We start from the raw sequence: 22,044 nt of genomic DNA on the forward strand, positions 1-22,044 counted from the left end.
CCTCTCTGGGTCTTGCCATCCTTACCTGCAAGATTGGATTAGAGCCCTCCCAAATCAAGTGAGACCGAAGCTCATTTTGGCCGTTTGTAAATTATAACACATTATGCCGACGTCAGCTGCTATTCCTCTTCTGCCAAGCACAAAGGGCGTGCTGCCAATATTTGACGATCTGGGCCTCTTCATTTTTTAATCTCATTTATTCTGTCTCAAGTTCAAATGCATTTCCTTAATTAATTTCTCTTTATACTTCACTCTTCCAAGCCCTAGATGCCCACAGTCACAGTGAGGTGGTACAACCAGAAGCAATTAAATTCCTGTTACAGCTTAACAGTGGCTGATGGTTATGAGCTCACAGCTCAGAGAAAGGAATCTGAAGTTATCAGCATTCCAAATGAACGCCGGCCCCAGAGAACGGTTTGGTCATTTCCCGAAAAGTTAAAGAGGAATTACCATAGGACCTGGCAATTTCACTCCTAGGTATATACCCAGAAGATACTCAAACAGATACTTGTGCACCAATGATTAGAGCAGCATTTTACATCATAGCCATAGGGTGGAAACAACCCAAGTCTGCATTGACAGATCAATGCATAAAGGAAATGTGGCGTACCACACAATGGAATGCGGCGGCTTGCTCGGTCGGTAGAGGTGGGGTCTGGCTGCGGATGAGGGGTCGGTCCAGCTCAGGACGAGGGGTCGGTCCCGCTTGGGACGAGGGATCGGTCCCGCTTGGGATGAGGGGTCGGTCCGGCAGCAGACGAGGGATCGGTCTCACAGGGGTTGCGTGGTTCGGCTGACGGGGTCGCCCGGCGAAGCCGGTGACGAAGGGGTCGCCCAGAGAAGCAGGTGACGAACTGGGGACAAGGGAGGCCAGGCCCTTGTCGGGGGCTCTCAGGACTGGAGGGCGCACGGCAGAAGAACTACCGCGGAGACAAGGTAAACACGCAAGTCCACTTTATTGAGGGAGAGGCAACAGTTTTATAGGGGCTGGGGAAGGCTGATTGGTCAAAGCCACGCCCTGTTCTGATTGGTTGCCGGCGAAAGGTCAGTGGGCGGTGCTGGATGGGGGAGGGGTGGTGGTTAGGGATTGGCTGTCGCTGTTGCTGGGGGAAGGGGCAGGGTTTAGGGATTGGTGGCTGCTGTTGCTGGGGTGGAGGGCAGACTTGAGTTTCCCGCCCATGCCTGGCTGTTGCTGCTGTTGGGGGAAGGGAAAAGGGCAGACTGGATTTTTCCGCCCACGCCTGGCTGTTGCTGCTGTCGGGGGAGGGGAAAAGGGCAGACTGGAATTTTCCGCCCTGCGCCTGCGCAGGGAGAAAGAAGAAGAAGGGTGCCGCCCCACAAGGCATCGTGTGGCGCCATCCGGGAGGAGGGGCAGCCGCGGAAGCATGGCTGCCGAGAAGGGGAGACCCGAGGGCACTCTGTGTCCATACTGAGCTCCCTTCAGGGGTGGCGGTGAGTCCGACCAGCCACCCTATTATGGGGGCAGCGGCTTGGCCTGCTGCGGCTGCTCCCCCGCCAGGCCAGCAAACCACACTTCAGCCCGAGGGGTGACCGCATTTCCCCCTTCTTTTCAAATAAGGGCCAGGATGGCAGCAGCAACAAGTAGCCGAGGCCCAAGAGGCAGTAAGCAATGAGGGAAGCGGGGCTCAAGAGGGAGGTGAGTATGACGGGGATATAAATGTACAATTTAGGGGGCGGTATCTTGCTGTTGCAAGCAAGGGTGGCCAATGTCCAATTCTTGTTGATCTCGGCGGCTATAAGGTCCATCTGTTGTTAAAAGTCCCGAATGACAGCGCGTTACAGGTAGTTGATCCCTTCCTGGCGGCGAAGAGTGGCAGAGGCAGACCGTGCGATGGTCTAGAGGATCGCAGCTGCGAGGACAAGTCGCGTCAGGGCACCAGCAGCGGTGGCGGCGGCAGCGCCGGGAGTGGTGGAGACGTAGGCGAGGACAAGAAGGCCAAGGTCTCCACGGGCGCGAGAGAGGCCGATGTCAACGGGGCGTGCCGACACGGGGCGGCCCAATCTGCAACGCAACGGGGGTTCAAGCAAAAAAGGAGGGGGGCAGGGGATGAGAAAGGATGCCCCGGATGGCTGAGAAGAGGAGCGAGGTCGAGACAGGAGGAAGCCCCGCAGAAGCATGGGGAGGCAAAGGCAGAAATGCTACTAGATGCTAGAAAGCAGGCTGAGGGCCGGGGAAAGCGGTTTGCGGGCCGTTTAGCGGGGCTGGAGCTGCCCGAGAGCGATGGCGGCATGAGGGGCCGCGGTTACAGAAGACTTGGGGCTGTTTCAAAGAGATCTTACACCGGTGAGTGTCTAGGAGACCGGCGAGGGCCCGAACTTGCGGGGCTTGCTTAGCAGATAGGATGTTACCCATTGCTAATGGCCTTTTGGAGCCGATAAGAAAAGGGGCCCTTACCTTGAGAGCGTGGCGATGGGAGCCGAGGTGCGCGGTGAGACGAGGGGTCGGAGCCAGTGGGGCTCCAACGGTGGTTGCGGGCCAAGAGAAGGCCCTGACGAGGGGAGGGCGGAACGACGAGCAGTGGAACAAGGCAAAGGGTAGCAAGCGCGGAGGGGAGGAGGCAGAGGTGAAGGCAGGGATGGAGGTGCTCAGGCATGTGCTCCTGAGTTTTATTGGCGCCTCTTAATCATAGCGGGTCCGTATAAACCCCCGACATGGAAGGAGAAAGCCATCCAGCGATTCTCCCAGACCGCCGTGGATCATATGAGGTCACCAAGGTTCAGGAGCAGCAATGCAGAGCAAAAAGATAGGGGTGAGAAGAGAGGAGGGCGTAGGGCTGTGGTAGGGTTACTTCAGACGTGCAAGCGCGCGCTCGCGAGAAATCCAAGGCTCCTCTTAATCATAGCGGGTCGGTATAAGCCCCCGACATGGAAGGAGAAAGCCATCCAGCGATTCTCCCAGACCGCCGTGGATCGTATGAGGTAGCCAAGGCTCAGGTAGCAGCAATGTTGCACGAGAGAAGCCCCACGGTGAGAAGAGGGGGGGGGCCGCCAGGTTATGGAGTGAGGCTGTGGTGGAGTTGCCTTGCCCCACGTTGGGCGCCAACTGCGGCGGCTTGCTCGGTCGGTAGAGGTGGGGTCTGGCTGCGGACGAGGGGTCGGTCCAGCTCAGGACGAGGGGTCGGTCCCGCTTGGGACGAGGGATCGGTCCCGCTTGGGACGAGGGGTCGGTCCGGCAGCAGACGAGGGGTCGGTCTCACAGGGGTTGCGCGGTTTGGCTGACGGGGTCGCCCGGCGAAGCCGGTGACGAAGGGGTCGCCCGGAGAAGCAGGCGACGAACTGGGGACAAGGGAGGCCAGGCCCTTGTCGGGGGCTCTCAGGACTGGAGGGCGCATGGCAGAAGAACTACCGCGGAGACAAGGTAAACACGCAAGTCCACTTTATTGAGGGAGAGGCAACAGTTTTATAGGGGCTGGGGAAGGCTGATTGGTCAAAGCCACGCCCTGTTCTGATTGGTTGCCGGCGAAAGGTCAGTGGGCGGTGCTGGATGGGGGAGGGGTGGTGGTTAGGGATTGGCTGTCGCTGTTGCTGGGGGAAGGGGCAGGGTTTAGGGATTGGTGGCTGCTGTTGCTGGGGTGGAGGGCAGACTTGAGTTTCCCGCCCACGCCTGGCTGTTGCTGCTGTCGGGGGAAGGGAAAAGGGCAGACTGGATTTTTCCGCCCACGCCTGGCTGTTGCTGCTGTCGGGGGAGGGGAAAAGGGCAGACTGGAATTTTCTGCCCTGCGTCTGCGCAGGGAGAAAGAAGAAGAAGGGTGCCGCCCCACAAGGCATCGTGTGGCACCATCCGGGAGGAGGGGCGGCCGTGGAAGCATGGCTGCCGAGAAGGGGAGACCCAAGGGCACTCTGCGCCCATGCCGAGCTTCCTTCAGGGGTGGCGGTGAGTCCGACCAGCCACCCTATTATGGGGGCATTGGAATTAGGCCTACCGCGGCTGCTCCCCCGCCAGGCCAGCAAACCACACTTCAGCCCGAGGGGTGACCGCAATGGAATATTATTTAGCCATTAAAGGAATGACGCTCTGCTACCTGCAACAACACGGACGACCCCTGAAGACATGCTAAGTGAAAAGAGCCAGACGTAGTAAGACAAATGTTTTCTGAGTCCATTTACACACAATACTAGAATAAGCAAATTCATCAGGAGAGAAAGCAGATTAGAGGTTCCTGGGGGTGGGGGGAATGGGAAGTTACTGCTGAATGGGTATGAGTTTTCATTTGGGGTGATGGAAAGGTTTTGGCAATAGAAGTTGGTGACAGTAGCACATTGTAAGTGTAATCAATGCCACTGAAGCAGCCACTTAAAAAACGGTTAAAATGCTTAATATTCTATACACGTTAACATAATAAACAAAATAAAACAGAAGAAAGACTGCTGCCCCTCTGGAAATGAATTCCACATGACAAGGAGAGGCTGTACCTGGCACTGGGCCTCCAGAGCTAAGTGACAGCAACGTAGACCCCCCCCTCCACCCCTCCACCCTGAGCCTCCTCTGCATCTTGAGCTGTGGGGGTGGGAACTCCACCCTCCCTTGGGCCAGCTCTGCAGGGGGCTGGGCCTGGGGCAGAGTGGTCCCTCCCGAGCCAGGGCGCACGTGGCTGCCTTGTCCCTGCGCTTCTATCCTCTCTTTGTCACTCGCATGCTTGGCCACCAGGGAAGGTCCTTCCCTAAGCCATTCTGGGGCATCATAATGCATTGCTGATGTGGGGGCTGCAAGGTGTACCAGGGCTGATCAGTCAGCAGGGAGAGCATGGCAAGATGGACTTTGACATGTAACCAAAAGTTGGCAAAGGACAGCCCAGTATACCAGGGAGAGCAGCACCCTTTGGAAGAGACAGCCATCCTGGTTTCCCAGCCCTGAGGCTCACCTGCATGCTTATTTCCATAGTGTAAACAGACACTCTACCTGGAGATCTTTTTTTTTTTTTTCAAGTTGTAGATTTACAGAAAAATCACACAGAAAGCACAGAGTCCCCATATACTTGCCTTCCCCCACTGCACAGTCTCCCCTATTATTAGCATTTGACATGAGGCTGGTACCTTGTTGCAACTGGTGAAACATCATGACTATAATTATATTTTTAATTATAGTCCATAGTTTACATTAGGGTTCTCTGTGTGGTACAGTTCTATTCTGGTAACATAAATAAATCATTTAAACCACTTTCAAGCACACAATTCAGCAATGTTGAATTGTGTTTAACACATTCAAAGTGTTGTGCTATCGTCACCACCATCCACAGCCACAACTTTTCCATCACCAGAAACAGAAGCTCTGTGTCGATGAGCATGAACTCCCATTCCCCACGCCAACCCCATCCCTGGTAACCTGTACTCTAATTTCTAACTATGGCTTTGCATATTCCAATTATTTAGTACAAGTGAGATCATACAATATTTGTTCTTCCGTTTCCAGCTTCTTTCACTCAACATGATATTTTCAAGATCCCCCTATGTTGTCACATCTACTAGAACTTTATTCCTTTTCACAAGTGAATGATATTCCATTGTACCTAGATACCACATTTGTTTCTGATGAAAAATCAGTACTTAATCTAATTGGGGCTCTCTTGGACTCAACATGTTTCTTTTCTCTTGTAGCTTTCAGACTTCTTGTCCTCTGCATTCGACAATTTGACCAGCATGTTTCAGGAAGTATTTCTCTTCAAGCTTGCGTGTTTGGTGTTCACTGGGCTTCTTGGATGTGCACATCCATGTCTTCACTAAGTTTGGGAAGTTGACTGTCATTATTTCTTTGAATAGTCTGTCTGCTCTTTTCTCTCTTCTCCTTCTGGGACTCTCATAATGTGTATATTTGCATGCTTGATGGTGTCCCACAGGTCTCTTAGGCTATTTTCACTTTTTATAATTCTTTTTCTCTTTCTCGGCCTCACTCATTTCAATTTCATTTCAATTTTGAGGTTCCTCTATGTTGTCACCTCTACTAGAACTTTATTCCTTTTCACAACTGAATGATATCCCATTGTACATAGATGCCACATTTGTTTCTGATGAAAAATTGTCCTCGAATTCACTGATTCTTTCTTCTGCCAATTCCAATCTGCTGTTGAAATCCTCCTGGGAATTCTTCATTTCAGTGGTCTACAACTTCAGTAGTTCTGTTTGATTACTTTTAAAATTTTCTATGTCTTTATTGAGATTCTCATATTGTTCATTCACTGTTTTCCTGATATCCTTTGGTTCATTCTCTGTATTTTCCTTCATCTCCTTGAGCATACTGAAGATCATTTGAAAAAATTCTTTATCCAGTATATCCATAGTGTGGTGTTCTTCAATGATGTTTTCTGGATTTTTATCCCCTTGCTTTGGATGAGCCATCATTTCCCGTTTCTTTGTCTTGTAGTCTTTTGTTGCACACTCTACATTTTGATACTTTAAAATGTTAATTCTGGTATTTATTCCCTGAGATGTCTGTTTATTGAGTTTGTATCCAGCTAGTGATATGACAGAGATTTTCTTGAGTGTCAGGAGCTAAAAAAAAAAAAAAAAGAAAGCTAAGCTAAGCAAAAAGCACCTTTCACATCTTTGCAGATTGGCTTTGCGTAGCTGGGGCTCTCCATGAGCGTTCGGCCCTCCTGTGAGGCAGGCCACCCAAGGTGAATGTGAAGTGCAGAGTCCTCCCTGTCCTCTCTGGGCCTGCACCTTGTCCTCGGCTGATTACAGTTGATTGCCCCCTCTCCTCTCCCAGGCGCTCCACTGCTGGACTTGAAGCAGGTGGGCCTTTGCCCCTGGCCACCCACTCAGCTGTTTCTACTCTGCCTTTTGTCTCAAGCTGCTTTTGTCTCTTCTTCTAAGGACACCAGTGATCTGAGATGAGGGGCCCACCCAACTCTAGTGCAGCCTCATCTTCATGTAACTACTTCCACCTGCAAGGATGCTATTTCCAAATAAGTCATGTTCCCAGGAACTGGGGGGTGAGAATTTGAACATATCTTTTGAAGGAACACAGCTCAACCCATAATGCAGGAATATCTGAAACGGACAGTCAGGAGAGGTTCTCAAGGATGAGACAGTGGGCTATAAACTGGAGGAGGAGCAGGAATCAGGAAGTGCCAAGTGTGGAAAGAAAAGCCCATGGACAGGGACCAGCGCAGGGGAGGACTGGGCTTCCTAAAAAATAACTAAAAATAAGACATAAATTTTAAAAACACATACTTTAAAAGATAGCTCCTTCAAAAGCTCAAACCACAACTCTCATACAAATATAAGATGAACCCACATCAAACATATTTTAACTCATAAAATAGTGAGGGAACTAGTAAGATGTTACAACCAGTTCACAGGAGGATATGAATAAGCATATATATGTGTGTGTATAGAAAAAGGAATTTTGAAGTGAATTTGCAAATTGATGCAAAACAGATCTATCTACTGGGTAACAAGTGACTGATTCCACTAAAAACAATTAGTGCTCATTCCAATGGATTAGAATCATTTTCAATTTTAATAGCTTTCTACCCCTTTTAGTTAAAAAACAGCTCAAAGTCATTGCATCAGGGATAAAACCAGATGGGGGATTTTTAAAATAATATCAAATGGTTGTATTTTTAAAAAATAAGCCATTTGTTGACAATTAACTTTTCTTAGAAAACACAGAAACAAGAGTAAAATAAGCACTCCTGACCAATACTCACTAGCCCTTGCAGGAAATGAAGATGCCTTGGACAGGAGCCTGCAAATGTTTTTCCTTGTACTTAGTCCGAGCTTCCTCCCTCATTCTAGGATCCCAAGTTTTTTCACCTCTTACAGGGGAAAGGAAACTGGCTAAAAGATTCATGTACAGGGAAACGGACTTTGGCCCAGTGGTTAGGGCGTCCGTCTACCATATGGGAGGTCCGCGGTTCAAGCCCCGGGCCTCCTTGACCCGTGTGGAGCTGGCCATGCGCAGTGCTGATGCGCGCAAGGAGTGCCGTGCCACGCAAGGGTGTCCCCCGCGTGGGGGAGCCCCACGTGCAAGGAGTGTGCCCGTGAGGAGAGCCGCCCAGCGTGAAAAGAAAGAGCAGCCTGCCCAGGAATGGCGCCGCCCACACTTCCTGTGCCGCTGACGACAACAGAAGCAGACAAAGAAACAAGACGCAGCAAATAGACACCAAGAACAGACAACCAGGGGAGGGGGGGTAGGATTAAATAAAAAAAAAAAAAAAAAAAAAATTCATGTACAAGGTCCCAACAATTTTAAAGCTATTTGAGCCTAATTATTTGCACATTCTAGTTTGCGAATTTGAGACGCAACAGCAAATAAACTCTACTGAATACATGTGCACGCTCCCAGCTCTCCTTTCTTTGAAATGGCATCATTGAGTCCAGACCATTTATTTTCCTTGACATCACTTTTGTTTATCCCAAAACACAGATCCTAAAATCCCTATGCAGTCTCCAAGTTCAACCATCAAGGTTTGTTTCAGGAAAACCTCAGGCTGCTGTAGTGGTATATGTATGTGTCTATGCATATATACATATCTGTGGGGTCTACTGGGAGGCATCTCCTGCGACAGGCAGGCCAAATGGCAGTACGCTGCAGGGGGCACACACGGTCAGCTCTCCTGCTGCCATGCTTGCTTCCTGGCCAGTCCCACACCACCCACCATCGAGGCTGGTATCTTGAGATCAGTGCAGACACTGGCTACCTCATTCTGCAGTTGTACTCTGATAACCGAATCCATTTCATCCTTAGTTAAATGGCGCTTTCCACTGGTGGTGGGCAGATTTGTCGAACCCATCCTGGGAAGGAGCAGGGGTCCTGGCTTCCCAGCTCTGGAGAGGGTGCTGGCACAGCTTCTTTCTCCTGGGCGGCCAGGAACTCAGGAATCGCTCATTCTCCCCATGGCCCGGAGACGTGATTTAGTTTTGGATCCACCACCTGAGGAATAATTCTCTCTCCTCCAGCTTCCGGCAGCCCTGACTGAACCACGCTCTGCCTTAGCCCATTTCGCAGCTGGGTTTTGTTCATTGCAGAATTCCATTCCTGCTTGTCCAGGTGTGCTGACACAAAATTATCCTCCTTCTACCTCAGCTTTTGGTAAGGTAGCCTGGTACCCACACCTGCCAGTTAGTCCTGGTGGAGGCTGTCACACAGCTGGCTCTTGAGGGGCTCAAGAGGCGAGGCGACGAGCTGCAGGTCACCGGGGCCGGGGGGTGGGGGGCTGTGAGCTCCCCCCCAGCCCCCAGATTGAGGGGTTTCTCATTTGTTTTTTTGCCCCTTTCAAAAAACTTTCACAATTTTTCCTGACACGTAATTATCGAATGTCTTCCTTATGCCTCTATGGGGTTTCATTTGTTTTTTTAGGGCAATCACCTTTTGCTACAAAACTGTCTATGCCCCCAGAGCTTATGGTCACTGTCTCATCAAGGTGACTTCACCATTTCAGGAGAACTCTTGCCCAGGAAGAGGAAGCTGCAAATAATTTTTTTTTGTTGTTTCAAGAACTTCTCCCAAATCTATTTATCCATTTAGTCCTCAATAGAGTCAATAGGACTTCTTCAGATGAGTCAAGACTCCTAAACCTTTGCTTTCTAAAACCACCAATCCCAGTCAGTTCACTGTGAACTTTGCCCATGGAGAGACCTGCCTTAAACCAGATCAGGAAAAATGAAACTCCTCGATACCTCACCACTGCCTTCCCCCTTCCAAGGAACGGCCAAGTCTCTGGCAGTGTAGTAGTCATCCTTCCTGCAGGAAACAATAAATTTTGCTAGTATTTTTGGAGAGCCAGCATTTCAATATGTTTATGTATATTCTACATATATAAACATAATTTTAAAACCCAAACAAGATCATACTTTATATTCTTATATATTCTGGACATGCTTTTTTCAGTCAATAAACTCCATCTTCCATTCCAGTAAGATTTCTTTTTTTTTTTTTTTAAAGATTTATTTATTTATTTAATTTCCCCCCCTCCCCTGGTTGTCTGTTCTTGGTGTCTATTTGCTGCGTCTTGTTTCTTTGTCCGCTTCTGTTGTCGTCAGCGGCACGGGAAGTGTGGGCGGCGCCATTCCTGGGCAGGCTGCTCTTTCTTTTCACGCTGGGCGGCTTTCCTCACAGGTGCACTCCTTGCGCGTGGGGCTCCCGCACGCGGGGGACACCCTTGCGTGGCACGGCACTCCTTGCGCGCATCAGCGCTGCGCATGGCCAGCTCCACACGGGTCAAGGAGGCCCGGTGTTTGAACCGCGGACCTCCCATATGGTAGACGGACACCCTAACCACTGGGCCAAAGTCCGTTTCCCTCCAGTAAGATTTCATCTCATCTAATACCCAGATTCAAATGATCCCAATTGACCCACAAATGTCTTTTATAGCTGGTTTATCCAAACCAGCATCTTATCACTAAGCAGGCAATTAATCAGTTCACAAAAAGATCCAAGACTCAAGAGCCTCAAGAAGCAGGTCAAGGAAGTGGAAAGAGGATTAGATATACCCACTCACCCATCCACCCATCCACCTATCCACCCATCCACCCATCCATCCATCCATCCAATGCTTATTTTATGCCCAGTCCACAGCAGCCCTTATGCAAGGTACGTGATTGACCACTGGCAGCTCTGGCCCAACTTCACCCTCAGCCAGACTTGAGAACAACTTCTCAGACCCAGGTCGGCTTCCACTCTACAATGCTGGCCTGGGTGTCAGTCTACCATTCCTGCTGGGACAAGGAAACCATCACCCAACTTCTCTTCCACTGTTCCCTCATCCAGACTTGCTCGAAATATATAACTGATAGACCTGTGTGTTCTTCTCAGTTATTTAGCTAGGAAGAGTATTGGGTTAAAAAAAACAAGATTTCTGCTGACAGCAAAATCAAGTCTAAGTATTTTCTTTTAGGATAAAAATGATTTTGTGTTTCAGCATTTTTTTAAAACCAGGTCAATTATTCTATTGCTTTCAGCTTCTCAATTGTGCCTGATTAAGTACTTGCTCTAGAATATTGAGGGTCCATTAGAGGAGAGGACACTTTCCTGGTGACCTTCTCCTTCCTCTCTAAGGAAAATCACTGCCCTAGATTTATAAAATCTTCACAAAGTTAGAATATGTCTGGAGTAAAAAGCTCTTACAAGGTGTGAACACAAATTATGAGCTTTTCCAGCACTAAAACTGGACTTGTCCACTCTAATCCATATTTTATTCCTCCATCCTGAGGACCCTGGGATGGCAGTGCCCACTCCACCTCTAAATCGAGAGGGGGTTTAAATCCCACATGGCTGATGGATGAGATTCTCCTGCTTGCAGCTGTTGACTCTCTCGGTTCCCTGGTATTGTGGTTGATCAGTCTCACCTCCTTGTTAGCTGATCTGGGTAAGTCCAATGAGTCGGAGAGTAGGTGTTGCAATTCTGCTGAGGCTCAGGGCCCAGCTGGAACATGGGCAGTCCAGAGATTCAAGTCTCCTGAGCCTACACCAACCCCAGCACCAACCACAGTTCCAGTAAAACTGACAGAAGAGGCGTCCATAGAGAGGTCACATCTGAGTCCAACTCCATCACACTTAGGAGCACAAATTCCAAAGTAGGGCCCACTGAAAAGGCACTGAACTCCAGAGCCATCTGTCATGACCATAGCACTTGGATGTCTCCGTAGCCCTCAGGGGCACCCCTACCTGGGGTTGTATCTACTTTGATCGTTTCTGAGATGCTGCTGACATATGCATAAGCGTGGCCCCTCTGATGACCTCCCGACTCATTGCGAAGTCTCTTAGCCATATAAACTCATTTGTCTCTACTATTTCCCCCTTTTATTCAAGATCTTTTTCTAGTTGCATCATCAGCTGGTGCTTGGTAATAATCCCTCTGTTATTCTGCTATAGAATTATTGTGACTCTAGCAATGGAAAAAATTATATTATTAATGTGGAGATAGTGGCCATGAGCATTGCTGAAGGCAGGGAGAGGGAAAAAGAGGTGTGATATTGGGGTATTTTGGGGACTTGGAGTTGTCCTGAATGATATTGCAGGGACAGATGCAGGGCATTATACATCCTGCCATAACCCACTGAATGGACTGGGAGAGAGCGTAAACTACAACATAAATTATAATCCATGCTGTATAGCAATTGTCCAAAATGTACTCATCAAATGCAATGAATGTACCACAATAATGAAAGAAGTTGTCAATGTGGGAGGAGTGGGGGATGTAGGGAGTGGGGTATATGGAAACCTCATTTTTTTTTATGTAACATTTTATGTGATCTATGTATCTTTTTTAAAAAAGATAATAAAAAAATGAAAAAACAAAACAAAACTAGACTTGTGATCCTGATGAAACACACGCATGAGCTGCTGTAGCCAGGACATCAGAAGTACTTCAGATCCAGTTATCTGTTAAAAAATTGCTATTGGGAAGCGTGTTTGGCTCAACGGAAAAAGCATCCACCTACCACATGGGAGGTCCAGTGTTCAAACTCAGGGCCTCCTGGCCCATGTGGTGAGCTGGCCCACACGCAGTGCTGATGTGCAAAAGGAGTGCTGTGACATGCAGGGGTGTCCCCCACGTAGGGGAGCCCCACACACAAGGAATGTGCCCCGTAAGGGGAGCCACCCAGCGTGAAAAAAGTGCAGCCTGCCAGGAGTGGTGCCACACACAGAGCTAACGCAGCAAGATGACGCAACAAAGAGAGACACAGATTCCCGGTGCCACCAAGAATGCACGTGGACACAGAAGAACGCACAACAAATGGATACAGAGAGCAGACAAGGGGGGGAGGGGAAGGGAGAAAAATAAATATTTTTTAAAAAAATTACTATCAGTCACATCACTGAGTATTATTCCTAACCTTGACTCACTTTTTGCCAGCACTATGCAAAGTGCTTTACCTGCATGATGCTATTTTAATCCTTAAACAGCCCTTTGAGGTAAGTACTATTAGCCTATTATTAGGCCCATTTGACAGATGAGAAAACTGAGTTTCAGAGTCTAAGTAACTTGCCCAAGTTTACAAAGCTGGAGGTGGAAGGGGTTGACTTGATCCAGGGAGGCTGACTTGAGGGCTCATGCACTTCATCTCCATGTTACTTGAGTTTTGTATAAAAAAAGAAAAATGCATTGTACATTTTGCATTTTACCCACGTAAAAACAAGATAAAAATCATTTAAAACCTTCCCTTTGAGGAAACCCACTTAGCATCTTGATACATACTCTTCCCATATATTTTCCCTTGGCTTTCTCCACTCACCAAATGTAGCGTGAACAGTCTTTGTCAACAGGCATATTTCCAGCCAGGTTTGGAGCTCCGCGGGCATGCCTCATTGGAAGCCCACCCACAAGATTGGAAGACCCAAGGTAACGAAGATATCACCACTGGACAAAACCCTCGGGATCATATGTGGGAAGTACAAACAAAATTGGAATTTGGAGATCTGTGCTTCCCTCGCCTTCTGAAAAGCCAACGTGCTTTATTATGAGTGGTGAGTTGTTATTAGTTATCAGAAAGGACCAAAAAGGAAAAAAAAAATGTGAACAGAGCTGTGGCAACTTTAACATGGCCACAAATTCTTTCATACACTTCCCGCTGAGCAGTGCATCTGGCCAGGCGGGTCAGCAGAAATGACGGTAGGTGACTTTTGAGACTGGGTCCTAGAAGACCACACAGCTTCCATGTTAGAAATCTGGCCACAGGCTGAGGCCACCACGCTGGAGAGGCCACGAGGAGGTGCTCCAGCCAACCGTCCCTCCTTAGCACAGCCTTCCAGGCCTCCAGGCCACACCACCAGACATGAGGCCATCTTGGGAGTGGATCCCCCAACTCCAGCTGCTCCAGTCCCAGCTTCTCCCACTGCAGCTGATCCAGCCCCAAACGTTTGAGGCACCCCATAGCCTTTGAGTCTTCCAGCTGAGATCTGAGACATCGTGGAGCAGACACAAGCCATCCCTGCTGGACTCTGCCCAAATCCCTGACCTGAGCTGAGCTCAGGGACTGCTCTGCTTACATCCAAGGCCCTGCCAAGTACCACATGACCAAAGTTCCTCCAAGGATCCCACTGGGCCTCCTGCCTCTGTCTTCTCTACCTGGGTGTCCAGGGGGCTCATTTCACCAGGAGAGGGTCTCAAATAGAATTTCCAGGAAGTTTTTAAAAAACAAGCCTCTCATACAATATAGAATAAATACACATCAAAACTCTATTTACTCATTACTGAGGAAGTCAACGGGATACCGAAGCTGGTTCAAGAAGTATATGAGGGGAACAGATGTGGCTCAAACAGTTGAGCATCTGCTTCTCATGTGGGAAGTCCTGGGTCCAGTTGCAGTGCCTCCTAAAAAACAATAATAATACAAAAAAAAAACAACTCAGGGGAGCCGATGTGGCTCAGTGATTGAGTGCCAACTTCCCACATATAAGGTCCCGGTTCAATTTCTGGACTGGGAACCTCAAAAAAAAGCATATGAGGACCTGAGATGAGACAGAAAACTGGCCAACGTTCTCCAGGGCCATAAAACATAAGCTTCTCCTGGGTTTCTTTTCTAACAGGCATTTTCATCCTCCCTGACAAAAATTTGCAAGTTCAACTATAACTTCGGAGCCTGGGCCCTCATCAGTAGTTTGTTTTTTGTTTTTTGTTTTTTTTCATCATGAGATATTGCATTTGGTGAATACATCTCTGAGCACCACTGCACCTCATGGTCAATTCCACACCATAGCCCACAGTCCACCCAGTGGGCCATGGGAGGACATACAATGTCTGGTAACTGTCCCTGCTGAACCACCCAGGACAACTCCAAACCCCGAAAATGCCCCCACATCACATCTCTTCCTCCCACTCTCTACCCCCAGCAGCCACCATGGCCACTTTCTCCACACCAATGCCATATTTTCTTTGATTACTAATCACAATAGTTCATAAATGGAATATCAGTAAGTCTACTCTAATCCATATTCTATTCCTCCATCCTGTGGACTTTGGAATTGTTGTGTCCACTCCACATCTATATCAAGAGGGGGCTTAGATTCCACATGGATGCTGGATGCAATCCTCCTGCTTTCAGTTGTAGGCACTCTTGGCTCCATGGTGTGGTGGTTGACCTTCTTCACCTCCATGTTAGATGAGTGGGGTAAGTCCAATAAACCAAAGTGTAGGAGCTGCAAGTCTGTTGAGGTCCAGGGCCTGGCTATCACATGGTCAGTCCAGAGATTCAGTTTCCCTGGGTATTCATTAAACCCCAGTACCAACTACAGTTCCGGTAAAAGTAATAGGAGAGGCTTGTGGACAAAGATCACATCTGAGTCTAGCTCCATCACACAGAAACACAAACTCCAAAGTAGGGCAAACTGACATGGCACTGAACTCCATCTGCCATGACCATAAAACCTGTGGGTCTCTGCTGCCCTCAGAAGAACCAATACCTGGGGTTGCATCTACTTTTATCTATCCCTGGGACTCTGCTCAGGTGTGCATAAGGGCAACCTCCTGGCTCTTTTTGGAGACTCATAGCCATATAAATTCATTTGTCCTTTCCATTTCCCCCTTTTATTCAGGTCAAAAAGCATTTTTATGTCCTGGTATTATATGTAGACTGAGATATTCTGTTGGTCTGAGTTGACCCTTTTATTCAAGGTCATTTTCTAGTTACATCATCAGCTGGTACTTGGTAGTAATCCCTTGGCACCAGGGAGGCTCATCCCCAGGAGTCATGTCCCACGCTGGGGGGAAGGCAACGCATTTACATGCTGAGTTTGGCTTCAAGACTGGCCACATTTGAGCAACACGGAGGCTCTCAGGAGGTAACTCTTAGGCACCCTGCAGCTCTAGGCCTTGTTCTTATTTCAGGTGCACAGGCTTACAAGCATAGTCATTCGTATCAAGGCTCATTGTTGGACCTTCCTTCTTTTTTGGTCTTTGGCGTTCACTTGGGAGATTGCCTCATCAGTAGTAAAGAGAGGGTCAAACAAAGGCACAGTTCCCTAGAATCATCAGTAGCCTCCACTGACTGGCCTGTGAGTCAATGCTGTAGTGGGACTTTGGAAGGATCTGCAGCCATCTGTTGACCTTAATTTCAAGGTTTCGATCACTTTTCTTTTTGGTAGTGTTGGTAGTGGAAATACTCACCACTTTATCCGTTTCTACTACCAACACTCTCTGTACCTTCTCACCTCTCCACCAAAACTGCCACTTCTGATATCCTGAACTTTGAAATGCCCGTCTCTGATCCATTTTCCAACCCCCCACCTCCACTGCTATCCTCATGGTGGCCTCCAGTTTCAGCCCCTCCTGGTTCTCCAAGCTCAGCTGTCTTCTTCTTTCAGTTTTCTAGCTGCTAAAACAAATACCACATAGTGGTTTGGTTTAAACAAGAGGAATTTATCGGCTCACAGTTTTGAGGCTAGGAGAAGTCCCAAGTCAAGGCATCAGCCAGGGGATGGTTTCTCCCGGAAGACTGTGGCATTCCCGGCTGGCTGCTGGGGATCCTTGGACCTTGGCTTCACTGTCACGTGGCAGTGCACAGGGCAGCGTCTTCTCCTTTCCCTTCTGGTGGACCTCCAGCTTCTGCTGTCCCCTGAGGCTTCGCTCCCCTCTGACTTGGACTCTGCTCATAAAGGACCCTTAACGGGGATTAAAGCGCAGCTGGGCTCAGTGGGGCTGCCCTGAACTGAAGGAGCATCTTGAAGAGAGCTTGTTTACAGCAGGTCCACACCCCCAGTACGCAGACCAAGACAGCGGGGTCCACAATTCAACCCGTTTCACCTCCCCTGCCTACATCAGGCACCTCTGGCTCACAAGATTCCAGGACCCTCAACCTTCTCAAAGACCTACTAAGAAAATGAGTGTGAACACATATGAAGATCCCAAATTATGAGGAAAAAACTGCTATTAATATAGATTTTGATGATTAACATTTTCATCGGTTCATGATCAATTTTGCATCCGAAGTATTTCATTGCATTTGAAAACAATAGGTCTGTTGGGCTGTCTCCCTTTGAGGAGGTCTAGCTACAGCAGGTACAATGTCTGCTGAGAACTCAGAGCCCATCCTAAATTAAATGAACACCTCATAGCCATATGATCCCAAAAGCAAAATAATAAACACACTCTTACATCTTTGCAAAGCAAAACACTCTTGGATGTGGGTGATACATGGAAAGAACTTTGACGTGATGTAGGACAACGCCTCTGAAAGTAAGACCACCAAGAGTCTGAAAATGGCTCTGCTTCCCCCCAGTGCTGAGACCAGCTCAGCAATAGGTCTGCACAAAGGGAAGGTGACACAGAACTGTACGAAATAAAGGACAGAGAGAGAGACAGGAGAGAGAGATCGAGATGGGACCAGGGGACTCACAGATTCCGGAACTGAGAGCCTCAACCCTAGTTTCCACCTCGTATTTATTTAGGAACCAACAAGCAGCTGTTTGTTATTTACTATAATAAGGGACAGGAGCAACATTTACAATAATAAGGTATAGATTATACAAAGTTCAAATGCCTCCTTGCACAAACATTTATCATGCTGACCAGACAGTGTTCCATCTAGTCAAGGCCAGGTGTTGTCTGCGTTATGGAAACGTTTCCACTTCAAACGGTGTTCCTACAGTTTTCCCACAACACGCCAGCCCTGTGCCCACCCAGAGGACCACCAGCCCAAGCAGCATGGCTTCCCGGCTCAACGACCCCTCACCACCTGCCGGCCGGCACCCTCACCCACTGTCTTCAACCTTGAACGTGCTCCTCTCCAGCGGGACAATGCGGGCGAAAACACCCACGCCGGGCACCTCCACTGCCCTCCCCTTCGTCTCTGCTACGGGGCCTGGGTGCTGCCTGGAGACCCTTCGGCCGGGGAAACACTGCGGCCTGGAGCTGGCCAGCCTGGGCTCCCCTAGCCAACAGTGCAGAGGCTGGACTGTCAAAACAGGTTCTGGAATCCAAGAAGTCAGGATAAAAACCATCCAGCTCTGTCCACCGGCCGCCCCACCCCTAGGTCGGTCACTCCACGCAGTACCACATTCTAGGGGCTGTGAAGACCCTCGGGAAGGAACCTGCGTAATCCGGCGTGGGGCTTTGAAGTTGTGTGGGCCCCGGTAAAACGTGCTCTTCAGTCACTCCACCGTGGGCGGGAGCCTTTTGACGTGGCGCCTTCAGCTAAGGCGTCGCCCCTCGTTCAGGATGAACCTTAATCCCGTGCCTGGAGTCTTTTATTTTACTTTATTTTTTGAAACTTTGGCTCTTTATTTTCACATGGACAGGTCAAAGGAAACCATCTGTAACTTGTCTAATGTTAAAAGAACGCCCACAAAACTAAAACCTTGGGCTTACAGAACGAGATAGAAACCTAAATCTGTCACTAGGTACCTGGGAGGAAGACTCAGATTATTTTTAGAAAGGAATACAGTGCAGATTTCTCTAGAGAAATTTTTTTTTGAAGATTGATTTATTTACTCCCCTCCTTGTGGCTTGTTCTGTTCTTTGCTGTCTCTTCTCTGTGTCCACTTGCTGCTCATATTTTCCTGTATCTGCTTGTCTCCCTTTGCTGGGTCATCTTGCTGCGCCAGCTCTCCGCGGCGCCCAGGCCAGCTTGCCTCCACAAGGAGGCCCCGGGACCTGAACCCAGGGCCTCCCACATGGTAGACAGGAGCCCGACTGACTGAGCCACAGCTGCTTCCCTCTAGAGAAATATTTTTAAAGAAATGATGGTTTAGGGGCTCATTTCCCAGGCCGGGTGATTTTCTCGGAGGTGTCACGGTGCTTGGAATGAAGTGAGAGGACAGTGCTCACTGCCTCGGGCCCGGAAGGAGTCCTGCTGTCACACCATGCAGGTAACAGAGAGCGCGACAGGAAAAGTAAGCAAGGCGCCAGCCAGCGTTCTTGGACGGAGCCTTCATCACCCAAGTCCAAGAGGTGTACGCACAGGCGGTGTTGGGGCAGAGGTGCCGGAGCTGTCAGCCAACGGCACAGCCTGCCGCAGCCCCCCGAAGCCTGGGCGCTCCTGCAGGGTGAATGCTTTTTGTTTCCCTTGGGGTTGCGAGGGTCAGTCTTCGTGAGCCACATCAAGGTCCCCACGTGGCACACGGGGCTTGCGGGAAGCTGAGGCCTTCAGGAACTTGCAGAGGCTTCATCCCAGCACTGCCCGAGTTGCCCCAGACCTCGGCCTGCGTCAGCACACAGGCTGTGACCAGCACAGACGCACCCGCAACCTCCTCGCCGTGCTCTTCCTCGCCGATGCCATAAGACCCCCTGAGCGGGCGCCGGGAGGAAAGCAGGCCCACACTGCTGCACCCTCCTCGTGCGAAGGTGCTGACCCGGGCCGGTGGGATAAGCCAGGCACGTCTCAGAGCTCAGCAGGTGCTTTGGTCTCTGGGAGACAGAGGAGATCTGGGGCTTCTTTTTGCCAATCTAAACCTTCCTTCTTAACCCAGGCTCGAAGCCCACCCACGTTCCAGGAGCAGATGCTGACGGGGGCAGACGTGCCGCCTGGTGAGCTTTCCCGGCCTGGGGCTCCCCTGCGGCACTTGTTCCTCGTTGCCCACCCGCGTTGCCTGCTCAGGTCCCAGCCTGGCTCCCTGGGGTCTTTTATAAGAGAATGTGGTGTGGACTGAGGGAGAGGAAGCCACAGAAGCAAGAAGCTGAAATCGACGCGAGCCAGAAGGGAAGGGAGAGCCCAGAAGACATCGCCACATGCCCTGCCGCGTGCCCGGCCGTGGGACATGAGGAGCCAAGGGTCCCAGGCAGCCGGTCTTCAGGCAGAAAGCACCTCCCTGCTGATGGCTTGATTTGGGCATTTTCCCGGCCTCAAAACCGTGAGTGAATAAATCCCCATAGTTTCAGACGAACCGTTTCATGGTATTTGCTTCAGCAGCCTGGGAAGCAGCTGCTTCCCCAACAGACCTGGGAAGCAGGCTTTCCCTAAGACACCGCAGAGCGCTGGCGTTCAGGATGGTTCCTCAGACGGCAAGAGGGGGAGGGAACCCCCAAGACCCCCCTTTAACTCTGCCAGGAAGCAATTAGCAGCTTGACGAGGCACAGCTGCGAGCCGCCTGCCTGTTTACTCTTTGAAGGCAGCCCCAGCAGGGTTTCCACGGGCTGAGCAGCTTGGACTCTCACGCAGGCTGTCCTCTAGGATCTTTAAAAAGCCGCCCCAGGATGGGGAGAAAAATAAATAAAAAACAAACCTTTAAAAACAAAAAACAAAAGTCTCCCCCCAGGGGGGGGGGGGTGTGTGTGAAAATGTAGCTCCGGTGGTTGAGCTCCTGCTTCCCCTGTCCGAGGCCCCAGGTTCAATCCCCAGTACCTCCTAAAAACAAAACAAAAAGCAAAAACCAATTCTCATTGAGGAGGGGATGCAGTTCAGTGGTTGAGCACCTGCTTCCCACACATGAGGTCCCAGGTTCGATCCCCAGTACCTCCTAAAATCAAAAAAGCTCCCCCTTTTCTACCAGACTCTCAGGGTCCTTTTCCAAGCCCCCCAGGACTCCCCCTGGGACCGGCATGGGGAGAATCTGTCAGGCCTCTCCCAAACTGGCTCAAAGCCCCGGGGACCCTGCAGGGAGGGGCTGTCCCACCCCCATCAGACCCCGCCGCCACCCGGTCCCCTGCAGGAATTCCTCTCCCTCAAGTTCCCCCAGCCCTCGGGACGCAGAGGCGCTCCGGGCTGCCACCTCACAGGCCTCTCTTCCCACGCAGCCCACCTTTGGGTCACCTCATCACCTGCGGGTGTCCCTCTTCCCCTGGCCAGACCTCCCCTCCTTCCCTCCGCCCCGGATCCTGACCCCCTTCCCGCCCTGCCCGCCACCCTCTTCTCCCCAAGTTTCTTCCCTCCTTCCCTTCACTGCCTTCTAGAAAAAGGGGTCTCCATGAAAATCTCCTCGCCCTCCCTACACACTGCAGCTTCCGGCTCTGGCCCTTCGTCACCATGGATACCGCTTTCCAGTGACCTCTGACCTGCCAAGTGCCCCCCTCAGTGCCTGGGGAGTGCCCGGTGGGGTTCCCCAGCCCCTCACCGTAGGCCCCCAGTTGTTCTACCCTGGGGAGTCCCCCCGGGGTCCTATGCCAGCCCCCGCCCCTCGGTCCCTTCGTGGGCGCCCCCCAGCGCTCCGTCTTCCCCTTCGCCGCCCCTCCTGGGGGCTGAGGGGTGCGGGGGCTGCACTTGCACTTGCAGCACTGACCCCTCCTCTAGGCTCTGGACTGAAAGCTCCAAACACTCCCAGCCCGACGCTCTCCCCCGGGGCCGGAGCGCCCCCCACCCCAGCCCTCTCCTCTGCCATCGCTTCCTGCTCGGGCAGGGCCCTCGCCATCTGTCCTGCCACACTGGCTGGAAATCGGGGCGTCCCTCTGCCCCCGCCCCCGGCAGACGCCAAGTCCACCACTACTCCTGAAAGGCCCGCGTGCCTCCACCACCCTCCTCCTTCCATCTCCCTCCTCTCACACTCACCCTCGGGGGGCCCTGCCTGGGCTCCTCTGCTTCCGTCTCCACTCCCAACTCTGAGGTAGCTTGTCTGAAGTACACCGGGTCTGCTCACAGGCTTCCATAGATCTTTCCTTGATTCTGGAGATTTGGAACAAGTTCCAAAAGCCTGGGCTGGCATTCAAAGCCGTTGTCACTCAGGCCCCTTATCTGGGGTCAAGTCCTCCCCGCAGGCCACAGGCCCCACTCCCTGCCCTTCTTTCTCTCAGCCCCCAGTGCCTTCATCAGGGTCGCTGCTCAAACTCCTACTCATGCTTCCAAGCCCAGCTCAAGTGCCCCTTCTTCCAAATGTCTTCCCTGGAGTCCCCCAAGCTGAATTAATCTCAATGTCCCCCGACCCGCCAAAACATGCAGGTTAAACCTCGTTGACGTTCCTCTAAGTCTCTTTGTTATAGTCAGCTGCGAGTCTGAAGCCCTCCGTGAAACCTTTCAGGGCGAAGCTGTGTCTCCTTCGGCCCCCACGGAGTGGGAACTTGAACTCCAGCTATAGCAGGTGCCTCCAAACAATCTGCACTTCTGGGATCCCCTTTGCAATAGGGCCCCCCCCCCAAAACTGGCCAACCATCCTGACCATTAAAAAATAATATCGATAAAACTGGATCTTAATTATATTATTACCAATAGACATTT

At 50.5% G+C, this 22,044-nt stretch overlaps 1 pseudogene; it reads right to left on the minus strand.

Annotated features, from left to right (window-relative positions):
- Positions 1–18,690: 18,690 nt before the first annotated feature.
- On the minus strand, positions 18,691–20,864 carry LOC101434963 (DNA repair nuclease/redox regulator APEX1 pseudogene; annotated as a pseudogene).
- Between the last annotated feature and the right edge of the window lie 1,180 nt (positions 20,865–22,044).

The sequence above is a fragment of the Dasypus novemcinctus genome, chromosome 18 (genome assembly GCF_030445035.2).
Source record: "Dasypus novemcinctus isolate mDasNov1 chromosome 18, mDasNov1.1.hap2, whole genome shotgun sequence".
NCBI classification, from domain to species: domain Eukaryota; kingdom Metazoa; phylum Chordata; class Mammalia; order Cingulata; family Dasypodidae; genus Dasypus; species Dasypus novemcinctus.